This window comes from Hirundo rustica, chromosome 2 (genome assembly GCF_015227805.2).
Source record: "Hirundo rustica isolate bHirRus1 chromosome 2, bHirRus1.pri.v3, whole genome shotgun sequence".
Lineage (NCBI taxonomy): Eukaryota > Metazoa > Chordata > Aves > Passeriformes > Hirundinidae > Hirundo > Hirundo rustica.
Genome location: NC_053451.1, coordinates 95,164,188 through 95,182,933, shown reverse-complemented (window position 1 = coordinate 95,182,933; position 18,746 = coordinate 95,164,188). Strand labels below are relative to the sequence as shown.

Here is an 18,746-nt window from a genome sequence, read left to right as displayed (position 1 = left end):
TCTTCATTCGAGCAGTTTACCGACAGAGAGGGGCGGACAAAACATGTCAGACCCCGAAAAACCAGCCGCCCTTTGCGGCGCGCCCCGCGGGGCCGCGTGAGCCCCGAGCACGGCAGGTGAGTACTGCAAAGGAAGGCAGAGGGATGCGAGCGGCGTTCGCGGGGTGCCCGCTGGGTGCGGGGTGCCCGCTGGGTGCGGGGTGCCCCCTCCGCAGCGCTCCGGCAGGTAGCGGGGCGGGGCGGTGCCGGGAGAGCCGCCCCCGGCCGGCCCTGCGCGCCCGCCAGCTGGGCACCGCTCCGCATCCCTTCGCTTCGCATGCGGGGAGGCGGTGGCGAGGGGCGGGCGGGGAGGAGTGCCGGGGGAGGCACAGGCGGCGCGGCTCCGCACGGCTCGGCGCGGCGAAGAAAGACCCCCAGAGAAAGTGGAAGCGTGCTTCGTCCCGCCGCTGCCCGGCACCGGCAGAGAGGCGGCCGCCCCGGCCCGGCCTCGTCCCCCCGAGGTGAGTGCCGCCCTCGGGAGGGAGGAGGGCGGCGCGGGGCCCGGCACAGGCGCCCACCGCAGCGGGGGGATGCCCCGCGGGTCCCCCGTACCGGGAGCGGGCTGACGAGGAGGATCCTTTTGCGGGCGGATTTGGTCGGTGGTGTCTTGTGAGTATTAGGAGAGCGAGGAGGGTGGCGGTGCGTGTGCTTTTTCCTGTGTTCTGTGTTCCTTTATGTCCGTGCGTCCGTGCCCTGCCGGTGGCCGGCTGGGCCAGCCCCGGTGGGCTCCGCCGGGGGCGGCGGGACCCGCCTCGCTGCCGGTGGGGAGCGAGCCGGGGCGGCTCGGGGTCAGTCAGGTGCGGGGCTCAGAAAACTAGCCCAGGCTCCGTCGGATGGGCGCCCTGCTTTAAACCAGCCCCTTCCCGAGCCCCCGGTTGGGGTGGAGAGGCTGTCGCGATCCTGCCACCCGGCTGGTGGAAATCAGTGGTGACAGGCTGCTGGATGGCGATTTTCTGATAAACGTTTTCTTTCATTGGTAGTGTCAGTCGGTTAAATCCCAGTCTTTTGTGGGAGTGTGCCTCCCGAACGGGTGACAGGACTTCAGAGCGGTGTTAGCGCCAGGCTGGTTCCAGCACCAGCTGGCCTCAGGTGGCTCCTCACGCCCCGTCCCCCGCGCCGCCGTGCCGGGCTGGATCTCTTCCTGCTCCCGGGTTTCGCCATTGGAAACTTGCGGGCACGAGGCTGGATACCAGCAGCCCTGGCTTTACCCCAGAGCTGGGGTTGCTGGCAGTGGGAGCCTGATCTGGAGGATCGCTCTGGGGGAAAAAAATTACTTTTCCTTCCCTCCTGCAAGATAGCGAATAGCGTGTCAGGATAACCCCGTATGTTTCAGGAAGAGAGGCATGATGCAATTTAGGTGTTTACACAGTGAGTTTAGGAACTTTGTCTCCTGCTGTGGGTTGTTCCCGGGCAGAATGTCAGGCAGATCTTATTTTCCTTTGACTCCTTTTCCCACAGGAGACTGTTCTCCTGTGGAGCTTTCTATTCTCCTATGTATTCTGCTTATTAGTCCTGTTATCACTTTTATCAGTACATTACACCAAAAATGAGGAGGCATTGCTGAAGTAGTAGCCTTTTTAGGTGGTGTTTTGCTTTGGGAATGATCTCGTGAGCATAAAAAACATTCTAGATTCCATTGCCAGTATCTGAGATGTGCCTGAGGGTTAAAAAAAAAAAAAAAAAAAAAAAAAAGGCGTTTTATATCCATAGTACATGCATGTGTGTGTGTTTACAGTAGATTCAAAGTGATGGGACAAGTTCTCTTGAGTGAGCTATTGTTCCGTAACAGCAGGGGTGCCATTAAAAGTACTAATAAAGGCTGGGATTAGGGTGATTGGTGGAGCAGAGCTCTGAACCATTGCAGTAATTTTGTGTTGTAGCAGCATTCAGAAATCCCAGCTGCAAATCACATTACACAAAGAGAAAGCCAGTCCTTGGCCTCGAAAGATGACACAGGTACAGCAAGCAATTTGTAAGAGGAAGGAACAGAGGGGGAAGCCAATTGTCTAATATTACACAGGTTAGGCCAGAGCTCAGTTTCCAGACAGCAAATGGCTTTATATATTTTGTCTCTGTTATAATGCAATTTCATTATGAATTGAATCTTTCCTGCTTATGGAATAATTTTCTAAGTACTAGCAATAATATTTGATGTATAGTATGCCGAACCTGTATTAATTGTGTAACAAGGATAAACATGAAAATATTTTGAAGTGGGAGATCAAAATAATTCCAGCTGGAAGTGTACAGAGTTATTTGAATACATGAATATAGGGTATCATATATTCTGTAATTGTACAGTAGGAATTAAATGGAGCTTGATTTGCTTGGAATTTGTCATGCTGGTTAAGGCAACTTACCATCATGGTAACAGTGGTTTATTGCACTGCTTTGAAAGAGCTCTTGCATTTTATGTTGTCATTATGCTACTTTTAAATGGTACTGTTATTTCAAACCGGCATAATGAGATGAAAAGCATTTGGCATTCACCCTGTAAAACAAGATCTTAGTGCTAAATTCAGATCCCTGCTTGAAGGTATCTACAAAAATACTATGCTTATGCAGGGTGTCATATCAAGGAAAATGGACATCTAGGTTTAAGCTGCCTTAAAACATTTTTGACAGAAAAAAACGAGCTGCTTTGTCAGAACAGCAGCTTCAACCACATTTTTACGCTTTGTAAGGGAATGATTTCTTACCTTAGCCGTGGAAGCTCTGACAAAGTAAACATAAGGTAAGTGGCCATAGTAAATGGGACACTCCAATGAGATGAATTATATATTTTAACATCAGCCTCTTCTGTCTCATCCAATTTTCCTAACCAACAAGTTGCTTCAGGCTGATTTCTTTAAATACGCAGTTTCAATGTACATATACACAGAAAAGTGGGGTTTTTTGTTTAATTGTGAGAGGCAACAGAAAATATTCTTCCAATCTGAATACTGCTTTTATTCAGATTTTCATGGACATGATTTTTTTGTTCAGTTCTATAACAAGTGACAAAATACTGAGTTTCTCATCTGACTTAATCCCAACAAAGCATAACAAAAACTAAACAATAACAACAACAAAAAATCTAAACCTCAAAAAGGCAACATGGTCCACTTGGTATAGTCTGTCAGTAACATCTCAGTCCTCTGTGTTGGCTTGTTAATGTCTTTCTGATCATAGTTTAGCAAATGTCACTTGCACATTCTCTGTGATTTTTCCACCTTGTCTCCTTTCTGATACTAACTGTTATTAAAATAATTGTAGCTAATGAACATAGAAAAATATTATAATCATGCACAAAATTAGCAATGGCTGGGGATGCAGCTGATGGTACCTGAGAGTATTGTGTTGGCAATAAAAGCAGCTACTGGAGATACTTGCCATTTTGTGGGACGGACCTACTGGTTTAAGATTCTGCCAAGTTCATGTGAATTACAATTTTTTGTGTCTTTCTGAAAAAGATGACAAATATTTTTTTAGCTTAATAAGATGTAAAAACCATCCTGTCAGGCATCCAACTCTAACCTTTGCACTTAGATTTGTTAATTTTCTTTAAGGTGTGTGTTTCATGTAGTGCCAAGCATAGCTGTTAATTAATTTAGCTTTTTTGAGACATTTCACAACTACCAAATTAACATTAATATTTGTGTATATATAGAACTATTCACACAGCCTTTTTTGTGGAGCAATTATTAATAAACCATATTCTGATTCACAGCTATAAGTGTGTATATTCCTAACATGTCTTATTACGCATGCAGAAGAGGAGGATTGGATAATGGATTTTAGCTTTTGTTCATTCTTTCTAAATGTTTCACTTTAAAATATCACTCTCTCTAATTCCTGGAAGTGTTAATGCAAACATGGTCAGGGAAAGATTTTTCTCTTCCCTAAAGTATTTGGGATTGTATAAGCAAGGCGTGGCACCTGAGGTGTTGGGCCTGGCTTCAGGTCTTGATGGTGACAATGCGAAGTCTCAGCTTCTGAGTAATGTAGCTGAAATCTGTGATCATTGCATTTTCCCCCAAAATTACATACTAGATTTGCAATATCATTTGCAGAAAGGCTTTTGTTTCAGCAAAACTTGTTCTTTCTCACAAAATTCCCAACCCACTTTCAGTCAGTACATCTTTATGTCCAGTCCGAATGATATTTTAATACAAAGGGTTGAATGTGTCCACTACAAAACAATTGAGTTCATTGTAAGTTGCAGTAGCAGAAAAATATTTCAAAAAAAACCATTTGCTGCCTTGTGCTGTAGGAAGAGTTTTTTTCTAATGGGTATAGCAAATACATATCTTTTTAATGGGCTAGTTACTGTGGATTTACATAAAAAGGAATACGTTTTGATACCTAGAAATCTGTGCATCTCCTTTTCTGAGAAAATGGATTATTATTTGTTTAGAAATTAGAACAAGGTACAAAATGTTTGGAAAGACTGCAGGACGTGTGGAATGTCAGTGTAATTGTGGGGTTTGTTTTGAAGCAGTTTACCTTTGGTGTAAAGGGGCTATAAAAAATTGTAACTGTTGCTGTTTTTATTGCAGTAAATTATTGTGAATCAATTCTCAGTTGAGAAGTGTTTGTGTCAGGTGGTGTTTTATTAGGTGTAATAAAACAAAAGCACCTATCCAACTGCATTTATCTTAGAGTCTGAGAAGTACCATGTAGAAAGAGGGATCGTGTTGATAGTTTTACATTTTCATGGTATCAGCAGCTAAATTCCATCAGAGAAGTTTAATCCGAGCAAGTGGCCAGACTTCCTGTGTCATCAAAAGAGAGAGAAGAATAACTTTCTGGTGGTAAGCATCTGAATTTTTGGCCATGACTCTCTCTACTTTGCCAGTCTGCTTTGGTTTCAAAGTGGAGGGGCATAGGCATCCTTGCCTGTAATAGTGCAAGTCAAAGGAGCCTTCCTGAAGGGAGTACTGTGAGTGCCTAGTATTTCCCTGGCAGTGTCCTGTATGTCAGCTAGAAAAGGAAAGTTTGTGCTTTTTGTCAGGTCTAGGTAGTAGATAAAAATGTGGTGTGTCCTAATTAGGAGTTTTATTTGAGGAACATTAGTGATTTAACACCCCAATCTAATTACTCGTAAGCTTCTTGCTAATTTTGCAGTAAGTGCTGGAGCAGGAGTTTTTATGGAAAATTCACCGTTAGGGAAATCAGAACCACTAACTTTTACTGTTTATAGAAAGCTTTATTTCTCTGACAATGTTGTATAGACAATGTCTATAAGGAAATAGTAGTACTTTTACATGATGGCAAAGACAAAGTGTATCAAGTACTTTTCACAAAAAGTTATAGTCAGTTTTTGAAACCCAAATGACTCTGGCTTTAGAATGTGCATCTGTAGGATCAAATTCGGCTCAGATATTACCTAGTGGAGAAGGCATTCTTGAATCATGTTATACCACAGTCATCCTTGACCTTCAGAGGATGAAAAGGAGGACTCAGGGTGTAGCCAGGGTTTACTGGCTCCGTGTTCTTGCAGTTTATAGACAAGGCAGCTTTTTATAACCATAGATGATAATGTACAACTTGGAGCAGCCATAAGGCCACTCTAAAATATAGCATGGCCTTACAAGGGTAACGGTGTTCTTGGTAGCTTGTTTTCAGGTAATCGATGTAGTGTTTCGGTCAGACAGAGAACCTGGTGGAGAATATCCTGGCCCATCAACCAGTTGTCCATAACAGTTTTCTCCTCAGAGAAGTCTCTCAAGTGTTGTCTCAAGTTTCTGTGAGCAAACTTTTCTTCCTAGAGATTCGTAAATTTGACTAATTCTTAGTACCAGAAGGCATTTCATGTTTTTCATGAAAATTATTTTCTCTCTTTAAATGCTAGACTTTTAATGTTTTGGAAGATGGGGAACTTTGTATCCACTCTGGAATAATATAAATAAGATCTGAAGAGAGAGATCTGTTTATTAGTTAAATGGATGTAGCTGGAAAAGAAACAGACAAGCTCTCAGGCTCAGAATGCCTTATTCCTTGATTGGACTGATGAAGCAATGAAGTCTAAAACCTTGCTTGTTTTATTGTGCAACAGTTGTAGCAGGCTTTCAAACTAATCTTTTGCTTATTTGTCTTTGTAAAAGAAAATAGTTCATCCCTAGGCAGAGCTGCTGTGTGCTTCGTAGTGTGGACGAGTGCGTTTAATGCAAAACAGCCAGAGCCACTGCAGCTTGCAAGATCGTGCCCTGGGCTCACGATTCCTCAGTCCTGTCACATCTCTTCCTTTCGCAGCAGGACATGCTCGTCTACATCCCAGTGTGCCAGCAGAGCCGTATAAAGGAAGGGATCTAAAAACACTGCAAGCTACTCTGCTCTGCTTCTACTTCCTACCACAGATACTGTTTTCGATGTCAAGTGGCCCAATACTTCCTTGACCCCTTTCACTATTCCTCACTGAATGTGTTTTAGCATCAAATAATTTGGCTCTTGCTTTAGTCCAGGGTTCAAGTCTCCTGATTGTTCACACCTCATATATGCTAATGAATTCAGTATCCCTACCAGCTCTAGAGAAGTAGCTCCTTGTGAAGAGGGACAGGGGGGCAAATAAGGCATTGTTGGCTGGCTAATTCGCTTCAGGATCTGCTCTGGACCAACAGTATGGGCACAGACCCTGCCAAGTTTGGCTTCCTCTGCTGGGGACATTTCTCTAGCATTCTCACAGGAGGTCTTCTGCCTTTAACTAACCCCTCCTTCCTGTGATAGAAATGGCTTGGAACCACTCCTGAGTGTCAGATCTAGCTGGGCTTTAGTATGAGCACTTCCAGTAGAGAGACCCTGACCCTGAGGGTGACTGTACCTTAGGATGCAGAGGGACAAGTGGATAATGACAGCCATCAGTAGCTTTACTCCAATTCTGTATCAACTCAGATTATGGTATCTTTTCTAGGCTTCCAGACATATTCTTTCTTCTGCTGTGAAAGGAAATGTGTGTACAAATAGCACACAGGACCTGCAGAACAATGTAATAGACAGCTGGTGCCTTCAGACCAAAATTGCTCATCAGGGTGGGGAATCCTATCTCAGTGAGTTAGGGCTGGCTCATGGTAACTTTCCTCTACAGGGTGGAGTTTTTGTGTATTTCATCTATTGGTGTAACTACTAATCAGGCTTTCTGAATTTATGTGTGCATGAATACTCAGTTGTTGCAGCTATTTCTTTCCGGAATCCTGGGGGATTTCTTGTTTGTTTCCTCCAAAAAAAGTGAAATTTTATTCCTTGGTACAGGACTGGTAGCTTTTGCATTGGTGATGTTCTCTCTGTCCCCCCGTCATATTTCCTGAACTTCTAGTGAAACAGAGACTGTCTGAGGTTGATGTTACTTTTCCCTTACAAAGCCTTCATCAGAGGCACTGGATTAGGGGAACTGTGCAGTTGTTGCAGAAAGAGGAATCCTGGGCACGCAAAGGGAGAGCCCACAGCAGCTGGGCAGCGTCCTGCTGGCTGCGGCATGCGCTGCTGCTGAAGCACGCCATGGGCCAGGGGGAAGTCATCTTCCAGTGGACCTGAATACCTGATCAGTAATTTATCTTGTTCCGGACAGTGCAAGAGGGTGGAGTGAGGTGGTTTGACTCTGTTCTTTATATACTCTTCCAAGAATGGAAAACACTACTTTCAAGCTGTCTTCTCAGTATTAGTTTTAAATACAGCTACTGCAAATTGTATCTGCTAGAAAGAGCAGTCAAAGATTCTCATTGTTTGATGCAGACACTGAAATGCAGTAGCATTTCAAAACCTTTGGGCTTTGGTGGCCTAGGTCCTTTACAGACGTACCATGAATGGCAGTTCCTGCTCCCCAAAACTTTTCAGTCTGTCAGGTGAAAAGAGTGTGGGGAAATTAGACAGTGTCCATGGAGACAAATGAGATAGAAAACAAAATTTAAGTCAGAGGAGTTTCATTAGCTAAGAACGCATTCCATTTCTGTTTTATGTAGTAACACGTCATTATACTAGCTAGGTCTTAGTATTTTAAATACTGTAATTTAAGTAAAATCCATAGGATTTTAAGAAGTCTGTTCAGTTCCAGTGAGTAGAACTGAATTTTTCAGCAATTCAAGAGCAAGTACCATAGAACATACTGTGCCCTGGAAACAGGAAGGAAGGAAAATATTGGTCTAATTTTGAGGGACAAAGCCAGTTATTCAGTACTTCAGGTTGTCTGTAGATGTGTCAAGTCATGCATGGCCATACCCATTCATGTAATGTAGTGACTGCATGGCAGGTGAATTTTTCTGGTTTGGTTTGTGATGCATGATGAGGGCGATTGGACCACAGCAGTGTACTCTTTACACCAGTTGTCTGGTCTAGAAATCCAAAAAATGCACACACAAAGACAAGCATAGGCACTTACGTCATCTACCCTTGGCTTGGCTCTCGACTCAATGCAAGCATCCTTTTCCACACTGGGATTGAGAATATTTGAGAAGCCAGTGCGAGGTGGTGGAGTGTGGTGGCACTGGTAGATTGTGTGCATTCCAAAAGGTTTTAATCAGTGCTGATTAAATAGGCTGGCACTTGGGAATGGCTAAGGGTGGGCCTGGGTGTCTTCCACACTTATATGTTAGCTCATCTTCTCAGAAGGGACAGAAGTGTTGTGGCTGCTACTGCAGCGTATTTGCTGAACTCACAGTTGTGGAGGAAACATATCCTCTTTATTTTAGGTCCTACTAGTGGGCTGGGTGCACATATGTGAATTCCCTCTCATTTTAAGCACACACAGTTCTCACACAGAGCCTGCTGCTTGGAAAGGCACATCTATTTTACAAAAGTTACAGGTTTGTATATAAAACATGAGATTGGTCCCAAAGCCAGAAAATATTTGAGTGGTTTTGTTACACAGTCAGTTATTTGGTGACTCCTGAATCTTTCCTGCATTGTTTCTACATTTTTGTCTTCTTTCATTGACAAATTGTGGATACCATTGAAAGAGTAAATACATTATTTAGTCTTCTTTTATTGATGATGTCTACTTTCACAAAAAACTTTGCAGCCATACACAAAAGGCATTCAGGGCATTTTAAGAGGGAAGTGGATCAAGTGTGATACAGAATATGTGATACAGAATACTGTTTTGCTTTGATGTTTAAGCGCAGAACAAGGGTGGGAGTTCTGCTAACCTGGGAACCACTGAGACTGAGCAACTTACTTTATGTATAACTATAATAATATAACAGACTTCAAATTGCTCTCTCAAAATCCTTTATTTTTTCTTGCTAATTTTAAAAAAGCTACAGATTTGCAGATCATTTCATACTGGCACTAACTAAATTTCAGCCAACATTTGACAGCTGAAAACTACAAGTGACATTTCCAGCTCCCAGCTAGTGCTGCCACTGGCTGCTGATGACCTTTCCTTTTCTCTTCCACAGATATAAGGGTTCAGAAGTGAGATAATAAGATAATACTAAAGAAGTGAGATAATAATAATATTAAAGAAAAACAGAAAAAAGTAACCCCAAACACTCTCACCCCTTCCCACTTGGTTTTCATTTTGTGACTCCATTGGCTATTTTGTGAAAATTTGGGAAACCATGAGTTCTGGGTCTTCTCCTTCAAATGGCATTTAAATTCCGTTTCAAAACTGTTCTCCTAAAGTACTATCCTGACTACTGAAAAGAGATGAGGACATGAATGATGGTTAAAGTGCCTGTCAATAAATAAAAAATACATGATTGTTAATTAAAAAAAAATACATGATTATTACTGAAATAAATGGTCAAAATTATTCCCTGTTAAATGTTATTTCTAGTATCATTTTTACTGTTATCCCAGTAGTTAGCCTGGGATCAAGGATTTCCATAGATGAGTATGCTGTCTTTCTTCTTCCCCCACCCCCTTAAATAGTCTTCCTGCAGGGACTTGATGACAAATCATCTAAAGTTAATTTGTTAGTATCCTAAACAGTGCTGAGCAGAATATAGCTGTTCTCATTAGCTCTCTTATTACCTAAGTGTCAGCACAAAACTCTTGAGGACCTGTTTGTAACATGAGTATGTCTTGATTTGTTTAATACACATTTTTATCCAATCATGGAGATAGCATTTAGCTGTGCTGTGGCTTCCGAATCCTTTGTGAATTAGTCTTAAGTGACCAAAATCAATTGAAAACGTCCAAAGACTTAGTGTGATCGATGGACATATGGTTTTGTTTGCAGAGTGACTAGATTTCAAAATAGTTGAAAGTCTGCTTAAACATCAGGTGGCAGAGTTATTTACTTCGAAGGGAAGAATTTCTGCTATCAGCGCATGCCTTCTTGTGAAGTGTACTTCTTTTGTGTTTGTGGGGTTAATATGATAATTTTGCATGCAGTCGTAGCGATGCAAAATATTTTATGTGATCTATTACCGTGGTACGCAATGCAGTCACACGTAGACGAGAAATTTCGCAGGGCCAAGAGGTTCCTCCATGCCAGCTCAAAGCTGAGTCCAGGGCGGAGAGCGACCTCCTTGTTTATTTCTTACTTTTTATACATTTGTGGGTCTGGCTGAAGATTGGCTGTTAGAGTTTTTACCTCTCAAGCCAACTGGCCAGACCAGCCGTCAGTTACAATTGTTTTCAGGTTAGAAATATGCAAACAAAGGACAGAGAATGAAAAACAAAGGATTTGTTTATGTTACATATGTGGGAAAAAGGTAGAAACTGCTCTTAATATTGTGCAGTAACCAAAGATCTGACTCCATTTTATGAAAATTCAAAAGGCTATAAAAAACTCAGAAAAACCAGGGTAACAGTGATCCAAGATTAATGTTGCAGCTTTCTTTGATGCTGCTTTGGTTGCTGATTTCCTCTGGATTTTGCTTCAAAAGTGTTCTCATGCTCACAACTGTTACTGAGATCTTACTTGTGTGGATTGGTCATGCTGGAGGATACTGAAAAATGCTTTGATGTGTATATGTATGTAATCATGGGCACTGAAATTTGCTAGATATTGCTCATGATTCTCAAAAAATCAGGAATTAAGCACACTACTATTGTGGAAAAAGGAGTGTAATCCAAGGAATGATAATCCCTGAAAAGGACTGACAGTCTTTTTTCAGAATACCACTTTATCTGTTTATTGTCCCTACAAAGAGGAATTAGATTCCTTTGCTCAAGTAGGTTTTAAGGAGTTTAAAAAAAAAAAAAAAATCAGTTTAAGAGTTGAAAAATTGGATTAATATCCCAAGGTTATTTGGGAAATGTTTGCTCATGTAATGGTCAAAGATTGCTTTAAATATTTTATCAAGGTAACACTGGTAGTTTCACTGTGAATTGTGGGAATCCTGGGAAGGTGAGAGGACTCACTCATTCACTGAATCATGCTTAGTTAATGCACCAGTAATTTGAAGATGTTATATTTTACTTTAAAATAAAGACGTTTATAATATCAGTATGACTGATGTATTCTGGGATGCAGTTTGCCATCTTTTCTCAATTTTGGCATGGGAAGAGAGCAAGTGAAAAACATGTATGTGTGGCTTTTTTAGGTTTTTTGTTTTGTTTTGTTTAAATTACCAGCTAGAACACAGCACTCTGAGCCTTTGTGCTACAGAAAGCGAGAGCATAAGCAGTCACAGTCTATATCTGTGACATGACAAATGAGGCCACCATTTCAGTCTTCCATAGTATGTTAATAACACAGCTCAGTTAATGCTGGAGCGCTCATACCCCATCACAAAATTTATAGTATTTATTGGTGTTGGATATGACTCCCTCCAGTGCTGCCTGGCCTCTTTCCAGATTGTGACTGTGGCAACATATTTACGTGTTCTTCATTCTCAAACACCGAGAGCCACACAGGCCTGAGTATAATTCTCAAATGTGGCAATATATTCCTATTGTGTGTGTATCTCTGTGTGCACATACATGTTCATGTGTGGACATACATATTTCTGATTAATATTTCCCAAGAAGCTGGAGGTTATCCTTTGATGCAAATTAATTTTTACAAAATGAATTTTAAGGAGGAGGCGATTCCTGAAACTTAGTAAAAGAACTTCAGCTATTGAACTTTGTAAAGCTGATGCTTTTCTAAGAAACTCAAAACAGAAGGTGCTTGTTCATGAAGGCTAGAAGATAAAGTGACCACCTTGCATAAATGTTACCAGCCTGTATCCCGAGCTTCAGCGTTCAGTTAGACATGCTGCTTTATTTAAAAAAAAAACCTAAAATTCTGTGAAAGCACTTTTGCAATTTGTCATTGCTTTTCAAGCTTATTAACTCATTAAGTAGCATTTAATGAGGATAAGCACAAAGTAATTAATTTATGCACAATGTTTATTGCTTCCCTAATGAATTTATGTATTAGAGTTCCTCAACGAATACATTAATCTGTTTCTATATTTTGTATACATTTTGTTCTCTAAACAAACAAAAATAATTCTTTGAGGTCTTTATTCCAGACTAAAGATTGTTTATATAATATCACCTGGTTTGAACACGGTGTAGAGTTTTCTTAGAACAGACCTTGCCAACATCAATGCTTGTGAACGAATCTCTTTGTCCTGTTTGATGTGTTCAGTAGTGACTTTTATCAGGGAAAAGCTGTCCTCAGTTAAACTGGGAACTTAATTTATTGTTTTTCCTAGTAAATGGTAGTTGTTGTACATGAAGTTCTTGCTTTGGGAGAGTGAGGAATTGAGTAGTCTGACATGATATATGGAGATAACCTCTTTGTCAGTAAATAAGGACACTGGGTGTTGGTAGTGGTGGGGCTGCCAGGAGTGTTGGGTTTGGGAAGAGAAGAGGGGCTGCCCTGTGATATACAGAGCTCCAGCCTGACTCCACGGACCCTCTGTACCCACATCTGAGCCCCTCAGCTGGGCACTGGTGGTACCTCTATGAAAATATATTTAAGAAAGGGGAATACAGAAAACAGCAGTGAGGGGAAAAAAGGCGTGAGGAGCAACCTTGCGAGCACCCAGGTCAGGGAAAAAAGGGGAGGAAGTGCACCGTGCCAGAGCAGGTATTTCCCTGCACCCTGTGGGAGGAGCGATGGTGGAGCAGGTGTTTCCCTGCAGCCCATGGAGAGCCATGCCAGAACAGCTAGGTGTCCAGACTGCAGCCATGGAGAAACCTATATTGGAGTGGGCAGACATGGCCTTCAGGAGCTGCAGCCAGTGGAGGGCCCACTTGGGCCTTCAGCCCCTGAGCCCATGTTGGAGCCGTTTATGGGGAACTCAGGCTGGGTCAGTGGAAAAGTTTCAGGAGGAAGGACTGACACAGAGAAACTGGTTGTGGTCCATAAATGAATCACAAACCCCATTCCCCCATCTTCCTGCAGGGGTGTGGGAAGGAACCAGAAGAATCATAATGAAGGAAGGAAATGGAAGGGAAATGGAAGAAGGGTTGGGTTCATTTTTGTCTTTGTTCCTCACCATTCTACTCTAATTTGCAAAAATAAAAATAATTTTCCCTAAGTCAGTTCTGTTTTGTCCATATTAGTAACCGGTAAATGATCTCTCTGTCTTTATCAGAATCCATGATCTTTTCCATCTTATTGTCTGCTTGTTATGGAGAAAGGATGAGATAGCAGCTGGGTGGATGCCTAAAGCTGGCCAACATCAATCTTCAGCAACAACCTCTACAATTATTTGCATATGGACTACCAAATCATAAATATGGAATCCTGTAATCTGCAATTCAACTCTCAGATTATGAATCTCTAATAAATTTTATGGTTTGGGATCTACAATATTTATGAAAATAATGGACTGAAGTGTATGCAGGTTTTTGTGGGTTTTTTTCTCATTTTTGGGGTCTAAGTACTGAATCCATGCTATCATGCAACTCTTGGACTCACCTTTTAAAGAATTATTGTAATAATTTGTGGGTATAGGTGATGTATTTAACCACATGACTCTGCCTTCCAGGTAACTCACTGTACTTTTACATAATTCACATTTAGAGCATTGAATGTGGAAATTATGGATTAACACTTGGGCATCTTTTTTTTTTATGGTGATGTGTTTGGGCAGTAAAAGAAAAGAGGTAGTTTATTAAAATATGTATGGGGGAGGGGTGGCAATTAAAAAGGAATACAATTATTTTAAGAATGTATAGCAAAACTAAATGCATTGCACATTTTGTCAAGTGGCAAAAATCGCCATGATAGAGCTTAAGGAGAAAATTTTCTCGACTGGCAACACAAACTAATTAAGGGCTTGTTTTGAAATTGAAACAGTCCTCCAAATTGCAACCTCTGTAGGCAAAGTAGGAACTATCTCTGGCGCTGAATGTAGTGCAGCTGAAATGCTCTTGCATCTTTATGAAAGTATATGTTTAATGCATCTTTTTCCCTTGAAATAATGAGTTAATACATACAGAAATTGTGTGAGAAATCGGTGTGCAGAACTAAAACATTGCTCTGGAAAAAAATAATACCTTTCTCTTGCAATAGTCTGGGGTTTAAGGCATTATGTGTAATGGCAGAATAAATGGGAACCCCAGCTATGTGGTCAAAAAAAAATTCTGTAAGGCAGTGGTTCTGTATATATTTCAGCTAAAAATTACTCATCCTTTAAGGGACATCACACTGATCTTGATTTATTCTATTATATTGTCTGTGAATATATTATATTAATTGATTTTAGATTAATTTAATCTAAAAAGCACATCACTAGTATAATTTATTCAGTGTCTTTACCAAGAAAATTGCATTTATTTAAAGTAATTCAAAAGAAGCAAAGACTTCTCCTTTATTAAATAAGATATCTGCAAAATCTTGGTTCTTCTCTAAACACAAAGAGGACTGCAGTATATTGTTTAATACTTTATTTTGTAGCAGAGTGGAAATACTGTCTTTTTAATTGCAACCACTGTAACACAACAAATGCAGTTAATTTCTGCCAAAGGACTTTATGAACTGTTTAATGAACTACTATATGATAGAAAGTAGCAAGTAAAAACCATTAAAATAAGATGAATTGCAGAGTTCTGTGACAAAACCTCTTCATCTGAGGGGAAAGAATCCCTTTTTATGTAGGTATTAATATTCTATAATGTCCATATTAACATTCTTATCACCAAATTTCCCCCCTTTCCTGTCTTTCTGTCATGCACACATTCCCCTGTACTGCATCATGTCTAATAAAACCTGTGGAGCTGACAAATGTATGTGTACAATTGCAAACACCATAGACTGAACTGGCATTCACAGCCTTATGGCCTTGGCTTCTAGTGACAACCCTCGCTGTTTTGACCAGATTTTGAGCTGCAGAGGTTTACATTCTTGATTTTCTTCTTGTGTTAGTGATGAGATTAAGGATTTCATTCTGTGTTTGGATGCTAAGTAAATGCTATTTATCTCTGCCCAGAGAAGGGCAGCGCAGGTTGTGAAGGGTCTGGAGCACATATCCTCTGAGGAGCAGCTGAGGGAGCTGGGGGTGTTTAGCCTGGAGAAAAGGAGGCTCAGGGCTGGCCTTGTCGCTCCCTATAAATACCCGAAAGAAGGTCGTAGCCAGGTGAGGGTCGGCCTCTTCTCCCAGGCAGCCAGTGACAGGACAAGAGGACACAGCCTCAGGTTGCACCAGGGGAGGTGTAGGTTGGACGTCAGGAGGAATTCCTTCACAGAAAGGGTGACTAGAAGCTGGAATGGGCTGCCCAAGGAGGTGGTGAAGTCACATTCCCTGGAGGTGTTTAAGGAAGGACTGGATGTGGCATAGTCTGAATGAGGTGGCGATGTTCAGTCACAGGTTAGAGTCCATGATCTCAGAGGTGTTTTCCAACCTAACTGATTGTGTAATTCTGTGTATCAGCTCTGCAAATCTAGAGTGAGTTACACTGCTTCTGGTGTAATTTGGTTTAGCTCCAGGGTCAATCAGTGCTGCCATACCAATTTGTAGCAGCAAAGATAGGATCTCAAAACCACATTTACTATAATACTAATGTAATAAATAGTAATGTTTATTAGTAATAAATATAGTACAAATATAGTAATACACTATGTCAGAAATCCCATAGGAGTGCACTGAAATTGAGTAAGTATTTTTTGTTATAGAGTCACAAATATTCTGTTTGGTTTAAAAGTTTAAAGAACCATTTGTAAGAAAAAAACCTTGTGTATCTTGTGCCAAATTGAGATGAGGTCCTTCCTTCTGCCTTCCAGGTAGGTCACTGTACCTTTACATAATTCACATTTAGAGCATTAAATGTGGAAATTACTGGTTAGACATAGGTCTTTCTTTCTTCTTCTTCTTTTTTTTTTTTTTTTTTTTTTTTTTTTTTTTTTTTTTTTTTTTCCTTTTTTTCCTTTTTTGGTAATTTTTTGGGAGTAAAGGAGAATAGATAACTTATTCAAATAGATTTGGGAGAGGGGTGGCAAAATAATCTTATTACTGAAGGAGCAGAATTTGGGTTCATAGGTACAATATCTAATCCTTCCAAGGCTGTCATACCAGAGGTCCTCAAAGACGGAAATTTGGTCATACTTATTTTGTGGGTGAGAAATTATGTCCTCAGAAGAGGAGGCAAAGTAAATATTTTAAGATACCACAGGTTTGCTGTAAAATAACTGTCTTGTTTATGTAGAAACACACACTAGAAAAGCACCGCTGGATCAATTGCACTCCTTAGAAACAGTGCGTACAAAAGAGGAGTCGTGTCTATTCTTTATCTGGTCTCTGCTTTGTTTCACAAGTCCCTGTTTTCTAAAATTTCCTTTTGTGTATACTTAGAACAGAAAATAGTGAAGTTCTCGTTAAGGATTTGTGAGAATGAATAAATGCACTTAGTAAATGTGTGTAAGAGATTTTGTTTCTCTAGAACAGACCTCTTAGCAGCCATACATCAGACTTCTCTATGCATGTAAGAACTAGTCTTTGAATTAATTTATTATTCACAGTTATTAGCAATAGATACTTGAAGTCTGATTAAGCATTAGCCAAAAAGACAATCTTGCACTTCCACAGTGATGACTTTATCTGCTTAATGAAGCCAGAGTTGAATCTCAGCAGGTATTTTAGCACTATTGCTACCTCAGCATTTCAAAGTGCTAGTCATTTAATCATCATGTGTTCAGTCTGGCAGTACCTAAATTAATATTTTTTAGATTTTGAAGGATGCTTCTGTTTGTGTATGTATATATGTACACATAAAACATGTACATGTATATTTAGCAAATAAGTTAGTGAATTTGAGATGTTTTGCAGAAACTTTCAAAAAAGAATCCCTTTTTAGCTACAAATTTTCTGAGGGTTTATCAAGCAGATTTACAGGAGTGTTTGCCAGCTGTCTTTTGAAGGAACAAGTGTTGGCCATGGATGCCATATTTGAGGAAAGACAGGGATAGATTGTATCAATGTTACTGATAAATCAAAAATGAGACACTCACAGATGTTTCACTATGTTGTACAATGCACATGATTGTATTGTAATATGCAATATAAAAGGATTAATGATAGAGGTATACTTAATTTGTTTGGGTTCCTTGTTGAATATGGGGGGAAAGTGATTTTCCATTTTGCATACACTCAAGTGACTGAAGAATGGAAAGTGAGAAGAAGAAAATTCTTCAACCAGTCATTTTGTGTGGTGCCCAATATTAAATGAGAAAACCTACTGCAGTGCCCTTGGGTTTTTCTGTGTGCCCACTGGTTTATGAAAATCCTGACATGAGGTTTACAGGAGGCAGTGTGCATCTGGGGCTTCTCTGTGGACACAGAGATAACATTTTCAAGCTGATGAGATTTATTCTTGTGGATAGCCTAAATGATGTGACCTGTCAAAGTAATGAATGAAATATTATACTTAGGCAGGAATAATACAATGGCTACTCTATGACAAGATGATATTTCCTAAATTGAAAAACAGGTTTATTAATGGTGCTCTTATAAAGGCAGGACTAATCTAGAATTCTGCTACCGTATTTAATTAACAAGTCAGCTATTAATGATTCATGCATTTCAGATTGCAAAGTGAGTGATGATCAATTTTTTTGCAGTGCTGTGTTCACAGCTGTGAAAAGGTGGTTGCACACCTCAGAAAGCTAATCCAGAAATATAGATCAATATCTGATTCTGTCTTTTGCTGATGTTAATCTAGTAGAAGGAAGAGTTCACGTATTCCTAACTTTTTTATGATTTAAGCTTCCTGCTTATTTATTTCTTTGAAAAGACAGGGTTCTTTTTGTGAAAAAGTTTTATCTGATAATGTTGTATCAGGGGAATTTCTTGGGAGTAAACAGGCCATTCAAAATAAAACATGCTGCTTCTCAAGACTTGAAGTCTGTGTTTTGTAAATGACTTGGTACAAACCAGGGGATGAGTCTCCAGTTTTCTTGAGGAGAAGGGCATGTGTGGTGCTGGGAGCTCAGCCATGTGCCCCCAGTTCGGGTGACTGGAAGCTGTCCCTGCAGACGAACACGTCAAACAGCAGAAGTACTGGACTGTGACAATCACAGCAGCAGATGCGAGTGGCTGGAGAGCAGAGTGTGACCCCTGTGGTATTGTCTGCAAGCATATGTAGTGCTGCAGCAGCCAGCACAGATGGCAGGAGTGTGGAGAGGAAACCCGATGGGAAGTTGGGCTGATTTATCTGCAATGGCCTCCTCTCCTTTTGTTGTGTTATTAGTGATATGCTGAGGAAGTGGGGCAATGAAGACATGCTCTGGGAGGGTAAAATGGTTCAGCAGTGAAAAATGTTAATGAAGTGTTGGAAAAAAAGCTTTTGGGACTGGAGTGTTCACATATCAATATATATTGCCTTTTTAATGGGAAAGGTTCCCTAATGTTA

The 18,746-nt window shown here is 40.7% G+C and overlaps 1 protein-coding gene across 2 annotated transcripts in view; it reads left to right on the top strand.

Annotated features, from left to right (window-relative positions):
- Positions 1–375: 375 nt before the first annotated feature.
- The window catches only part of MYO16 (myosin XVI), a 370,295-nt gene continuing 351,924 nt past the window's right edge, over positions 376–18,746 (top strand). The window contains exon 1 of one of the 2 annotated variants that reach the window (XM_040056866.2): positions 376–499. The gene's annotated coding sequence lies outside the window, so the exon portion shown is untranslated. Of the gene's footprint in view, positions 500–548; positions 648–18,746 lie in introns of those variants that run through there. The other variant, XM_040056865.1, reaches the window with a different exon arrangement.